This window comes from Octopus bimaculoides, chromosome 5 (assembly GCF_001194135.2).
Source record: "Octopus bimaculoides isolate UCB-OBI-ISO-001 chromosome 5, ASM119413v2, whole genome shotgun sequence".
Taxonomy (NCBI): Eukaryota; Metazoa; Mollusca; class Cephalopoda; order Octopoda; family Octopodidae; genus Octopus; species Octopus bimaculoides.
This window is the reverse complement of record NC_068985.1, coordinates 63,145,099-63,152,776: the sequence shown is the minus strand read 5'-3', so window position 1 is coordinate 63,152,776 and position 7,678 is coordinate 63,145,099.

The following is a 7,678-nucleotide window of genomic DNA, read 5'->3' as shown; positions in this document are numbered from 1 at the left end:
CACAGCAAAAGATTCAGAAAGCCTACCACCAAAATTAACCCTAGCTCTCATATCCTGATGCAAAGCCTTGACCATGTTTATAAACTTTTCTGGGCAACCAATTTTCCCCAGAATTAGCCATATGTATATACATGTGTGTGTATATATATATGAGTGTGTGTGTGTGTATATATATATGTATATATCATCATCATCGTCGTTTAACGTCTGCTTTCCATGCTAGCATGGGTTGGACGATTTGACTGAGGATTGGCAAACCAGATAGCTACACCAGGCTCCAATCTGATTTGGCAGTTTCTACAGTTGGATGCCCTTCCTAATGCCAACTACTCTAAGAGTGTAGCGGGTGCTTTTACGTGCCACCAGCACGAAAGCCAGTCAGATGGTACTGGCAATGGCCACGCTCAAAATGGTGTATTTTACATGCCACCTGCACAGGAGCCAGTCCAGCGGCATTGGCAACGACCTCGCTCAAATGACTTTTCACGTGCCACCGGCACAAGTGCCAGGTAGGTGACGCTGGTAACGATCATGCTCAAATGGTGCTATTTATGTACCACTGGCACAGAAGCCAAACAGCTGCTCTGGCAACGATCACACTGGGACGGTGCTCTTAACATTCCACTGGTACAGGTGCCATCACGATTTCGCTTTCACTTGCCCCAACAGGTCTTCGCAAGCAGAGTTTAGTATGTAATAAAGGAGACGTTGGCATGGGTGCCAGTCGTCGAATTTAATTCGATTTCAATTTCACTTGCCTCAACAGGTCTTCGCAAGCAGAGTTTAGTGTCCAATGAAGGAAGGTACGCATAAGTGGGCTGGCTACACCCCTGGCAGAGGCCTTGGATTTAGGTCTCACTTGGCTTGCCGGGTCTTCTCACGCACAGCATATTTCCAAAGGTCTCGGTCACAAGTCATTGCCTCGGTGAGTCCTAATATTCAAAGGTCATGCTTCACCACGTCATCACAGGTCTTCCACAGGTTCCCTCAACCGCTAGGGTGTGGCACTTTTTCACACAACTATCCTCATCCATTCTCACTACATGACCATACCAGCACAATCATCTCTCTTGCACACCACAACTGATGCTTGTTAGGTTCAACTTTTCTCTCAGGGTTCTTACACTCTGTCGAGTATGCACATTGACATTACACATCCATCGGAGCATACTGGCTTCATTCCTTGTGAGCTTACACATGTCCTCAGCAGTCACAGCCCATGTTTCACTGCCATGTAGCATGGCTGTTCATACACATGCGTCATACAGTCTGCCTTTTACTCTGAGAAAGAAGCTCTTTGTCACCAGCAGAGGTAAGAGCTCTCTGAACTTTGCCCAGGCTATTCTTATTCTAGCAGCTACACTTTCAGTGCACCCTCCCCCACTACAAACTTGGTCACCTGTATATATATATTTATATATATATGTATATATATATTTATATATGTATATGTATATATGTATATGTGTGTGTGTTTCTTTGTCTGTGCTTGTCCCACCACCATTGCTTGACAACCTATGTTACTGCATTTACATTCTCATAACTTAGCCATGCCATTTAGCTATAGAAACCAATAGAATAAGTAGTAGGCTTACAAAGAATAAATCCTGTGGTCAATTTCTTTGACTAAAGGTGGTGCTCCAGCATGGCCGCAGTCACATGACCAAAACAAGTAAAACAATAAAAAACTATGCCATTGCAATCCCAAGTAATGCTGGGTATCTCTGCTAGTAAGATAATATAATGAAATGATAGAATATTAAGTGTTCTTGTGATTGAACTAGTACTTTCATGCATTAAACTATGCAATCTTCAGGTTCATATAGTAGTGATGATAGTTATGTTTTACAATTTACAACTGTAGTGAGATGGCTAAAATGTGTGCCTTAAATACATTTGTATAAGCTCCAGAATGTTAAGTTTTGCAATCGGTATTTTGACCAATCAGTGTGTAGCTTCACTAAATTACTTCAGTTGATCGGTGTTTGGTGGTTTGTTGAACATGTCTAGAGACCTGTATTTTTACCCTGGCTAAAGCAGTAATTGTTTGACTATTTTTAGAAATGTTGTAAACTACATTTCCCAAGGATTTTTACATTTCAATTGTCATCGCCTTTATCATTGTTGTCATTGGTGGTAGTGGTAGGAGTAGCTGCAGTAATAGAACTTTAAACCCTAAATAAGATTATTTTTACTGACTATTTTCTTGACCTAGCAAGAATTTTCCTGCTATCATCATGAGAACCTTCAGTATTGTTGTCGTTGTCAGAGGTAGTGATTGTAGCAGTAGAAACAGTATCTCTAAGTATTATTATTGCTTACTTAGCTTGGGTTGGAATTTATCAATAATGTTCTTTTCTTTGATTTTTCTCTCAATTTCTCTTGGACTGTGTAGTTTGTGGAATGGAAATTTTATAAATATTTTCCAACCACATGTTGCTAGATGATTACTTAAAGGTATCTGATCGACATCTTTGTCTCTAATTTGCTGTCGGTGCACACGTGAACATTCTGATAGTGCATTTCCAGTCTGACCCACATAGTTCTTTACAATTCAGGCATTTGATGCAGTAAATTAAATTTCTGCTTTTGCGGTTCATATTTTTATTTGTGAATATTTTTGTGTTCATATATTGTCCGATGCCACATCGGCTATCTTTGTATTTAGATACAGTGAATGATTGGTCTTTGTTGCTAAGGTCAAACTTTGTCTTTGTTAATAATTTTTTCAAGTTTGTCTTTTTTATTAAGAACCATAGCTCGATCAGCAATCAGACCTTTTAATTCATTACTTTGTGCAATGATTGGTAGGTTTGCTTTGGCAATGTTGAAGATATTCTGGTGAGATGGGTTGTGTGTCACTATAAATGGTATGACTTGTTCCTGTTCTCCTTTTTTTGGGGTTGTTCTCAATTGTTGTAAGGGTATTTTTATAGCCTGCTGCATGCCATTTTCTATAAGTATAGACAGGTATTTTTGTTTGAGTAAAAATTCTCTTAGTTCTGTTAGGTGTTTGTTCTTGATATTTGCATCTTCTACAATGGCTAGGCAATATGGGATGCTGTGTTTTGTATGTGGTGGATGACACAGGTATTGATGTGTGTCCGTATGTTTGTAGTATATATCTGTGGTAATGGAGGTGTCCTTTTTAATTACCATTATATCTAGGAATGGTAATTTGGTACTACTCATCGCCTTCATAATTGGAGAGACAGGTGTAGGTTGTTCAGCAGGATATTGAACACTTCCAGAGTATTTAGAGATTCTGTCCAGATTATGAAGCAGTCATCAAAATATCTCTTACATGCCTTTTCAATATACTTTCTAAATTCAGTGCTATACTTTTCCTCTACTTTTTGGTAGAATTGTTGTTCTAAGTATCCCATTACAGAGTTCGCGTAAATGGGAGTAAGCCTCATTCCCATCACCGTGCCTTTAATTTGAATGTAATTCTTTCCAGTGAAGAAGAATGTGTTGCTTTCCAGAATAAGTCTGACTGTGTCTAATATAAATGGCACTGTGAATCTGTTGGGAATCACTTCTCTATGTTTTTCTACTCAGTATTTAATCGCTTTTATTCCTAAATCATGTGGAATATCGGTGTAAAGGCCTGCCACATCAAAACTGTTGTTTTGGGAAGATGGAACAGAAAGTCGATGTCATCCTGTATGAAACTGGGTATGTAGGTACATAGTGGTTTCAAAACAATGTCAATAGAATTGCTTAGATGGTGGGTAGGGTATGCTGGATCAGCTATAATAGGTCTAAATTTTAAGTCTTTTGAATATAGTAATTTTATGTACTCACTTTCTTTTTCTTTTACTACATGTTCGTAGAAGTTGATGGGTTTTGGTTCGAAATTGGTGATGTAGTTTCTTTCATTATCAGTGAGTTGTACTGTTTTGAAACCAGGTTGTTGATCTTCTTCATGATGTGGTGCTCTATATTTGAAGGTATTTCACAATAGAAGGTTGTGTCCTCAACCAAATTCTTGTAGTATTCAGCATTCATAATAACAATTGCACTCCCTTTATCTGCTTGTGCTGACATTTCAGATTTGTTAATATTTGGCCATACATTAGTATTGTGTTTAAGGACAAATTTAGATAGGATATCAATATATTGGTCAAACTGGTTATTTCTTCCTTTTGGTGGGGTGAAATTTGATTTATTCTTTACTAGGGATTCATCAATCTCATTACTTTTATTAGGGAAGAATTCTACAAGTCGTAACTTACAGCAGAAATTTTGGATATCCTCCTTTAGTTCTTGGTGGTTGACTGTTAGTGTAGGTGTGAATTTCAGTCCTTTTGATAGAAGTTGGATTTCATCATTGTCAAGATCTCTTTTGGATAGATTAATTATTTTAGGATCTATACGTTCAGTTGTTTTGGGTATGTTTCCTCTTAGGTATTTTTCTTTCTATGGTGTTTGTTGTCCTGATGTTAAAAAAATGGATTTTTCTTTGTTTATGATTTATGTTCCTGTTGGTGTTTGCTTGATGGACTTTACATTTTGGTTGTGGTATTTTACATGGTTTCGTTATGTTTTCTGTCTTGTTTTTGGTATTATGTATATTATTTTTCAATTTCTTGTTAGTATTGTTTTTAACAACCTGGGGAAATGATCTAGGTTTACTTTCAGATCTAGATTAGTTTTCTTGCCAAGTTTCTTGTAGGTAATCTCTGTCTGGAAAATGATCTCTTGCTATTTCTACTCCTAATGGTCTATTCAAAGGAATATCTATCTTGTTTGTGCTTTTTGTTCATATTGTGTGCATTAGGGTGTTTGCATACAAAAAGGGAAGAGTTCTTCCTGTAGTTAATTTTCAGTTCATGGTGAAACAAGTGTTCATGTTGCCATGTGTTCTGGCATATGTTATGTTGGTGAGATTGCCCACTCTTAATACTATTTCTCAGAGTTCTAGAGTCTTTACTATAATTTGTAGCATATTTGTTGAGAAATAATTGTTTCTGCTGCCATAACTTTCTTGATCTGCTTTCTTCTTTCGAGATATCTCTGATCCATAGTTCTCACATTTTTTCTGCTATATTGTCAGTCATTAGTTTTGATATTTCGTCTCCAATTTGACCATCGATAGCTTCATATTTGACTTTGTAGTGGGATTGTATACACAGGGTAATGGAGATGCCACTCCTGAATTTTGTCAAAGTAAGCTTCCATCAAAGTTTTGTTTCTTTCTCTGGTTCTGCTACAATTTCATTAAGTAGGTACTTCCAAGGAAATATGGGTACTGTTAAAGAAATCCATTTCAAATGTGTTTCAACATATTTTTCACATTTACATGCCTTCCTGAAGTTTATTTTACTTGTTACAGTCATTACACAGATACTAAGACACACACACACACACACACACACACACACACACACAAACAAACAAACACATGCATATATATATACAATAGGTTTCTTTTAGTTCTTGTTGACCAAATCCACTCACAAGGCTTTGGACTACCTGAGGCTATAGCAGAAGACAGTCGCCCAAGGTGTCATGCAGGGGACTGGACCCAGAACCATGTGGTTTGGAGGCAATATTCATATATACATATTTTTTTTTCACTCATTGGTGGTGTCCTGTACACAATGTGTATTTTTTTGTTTTATTTATCTACATTCAAACACCATGCGACTTTGACCACAGTAAGTTCTTACATTTATATATAATTTCTCCAACTACACACTGTTTCCTTTCTTTCTCTCTATCCCACTATAACCTTCTTTGCTTACCCTATCTGTCTTTCTTCCACTCCCTACTATCTGTCATTCCTTCTCCTCACTCCTTTTGTTTCTTTCCCTCATCCTCTCTCTTTTCCCCCTTCCCTTCTGCCTCTGTTATTCACACTTAACTATAGGCCATTTCTATTGCCCTTTTCTTTTCTGGACTAGCCATTCACCAGGTCAGATGTCATTTTTCTTGGCTCATGACATGTTTTCTTCTGCTATTTTCTTCTCTTCTAATTATTCTATTTCCTTGAAAACATTTCTTCCAGGTGTTACTCATTACAATTTGGCTTGGCCCTTAATGTTTGTCTTCGTCAATTGTTTACTCTGTAAGTCCACTCTGTCGTTGTTTGTTTGTTCAAACCTCTAACTCACCCTGAATTTTATATTTAAAAAATTTCTGGATGCTGCTGTCTTATAAAGTTCCCTATATTGTCATTAAAAGCATGAAATAGGAGTAATAAACAGTCTGACAACTGAGGAGGAATTATCTTCTTTTGGTATTTTGTCCTGTACTTTTCTCTCATGTGTTTACATATTTTTCTCTCGTTGGTGATGTCAAGTACATCAGCCATGCTCAAATGGTGCTCTTTACGTGCCACCTGTGTAGGAGCCAGTCCAGTGGTATTGGCAACAACCACGCTCAAATGGAAACTTTTTCTACATTCCACCGGCACAGGAGCTAGTCAGCAGCCCTAGCAACGATCATGCTCAAATGGTGCTTTTAACATTCCACTGGCATGGGCGCCAATCAGGCAGTACTGTCATCATCTATGACAGCCATTTCACTTGCCTCAACAGGTTTTCGCAAGCATAGTTTATTGTCCAATGATTGAAGAGTACTCTTAAATGGGCTGGTTATACAGCACTGGCATAGGCCACAGTTATGGTCTCACTTGGCTTGCCGGGTCTTCTCAAGTACAGCATATCTCCAAAGGTCTCGGTCACTCATCATTGCCTCGGTGAGGCCCAATGTTCAAGGGTCATGCTTCACCATCTCATTCCCGGTCTTCCTGGGTCTACCTCTTCTGCAGGTTCCTTCAACTGCTAGGGTGTGACACTTTTTCACACAGCTGTCCTCATCTATTCGCAACACATAACCATACCAGCGCAGCCATCTCTCTTGCACACCACATCTGATGTTTCTTAAGTTCAACTTTTCTCTCAGGGCGCTTACACTCTGTCATTCTATGTAGTTGTCGGTTACAGCCAGTTATATATACATAAATGATACACACACACACACATATATATATACATATGCGTGTGTGTGTGTGTATATATATATATATATATATATGAATGTATATGTACATATATGTGTGTTTGCATGAATATATATATATGTGTGTGTATGTGTTATTGCCTCCTTGTCTTGATATTATGTGATACTTGTACATGTGTGACGCTGTCATGCAAGCAATGACCTTTGTTTTCATAAGATGGAAACAGGTCAGGGTTGGAGACAGGAAAGGCATCCAGCAGTACAAAATTTGCCTGATTTATATGAGCATGGATAAGTGGCTGTTTCATACTTGCATACATTCTTCTATTCTTTTTTTTCAGTTATTTGACTGGGGCCATGCTGGAGTACAGCCTTACATATATATATATATATATATATAACTTGCTTACTAACCACATGGTTCCGGGTTCATTCCCACTGAGTGGCACCTTGGGCAAGTGTCTTCTACCATAGCCTCGGGCTGACCAAAGCCTTGAGTGGATTTGGTAGACGGAAACTGAAAGAAGCCTGTCATATATATGTATATATATATATATATATATATATATGTATATATATATATATATATATGTATGTCTGTGTATGTGTGTCTGTGTTTGTCCCCCCAGCATCGCTTGACAACCGATGGTGGTGTGTTTACGTCCCCGTAACTTAGCGGTTCAGCAAAAGAACCGATAGAATAAATACT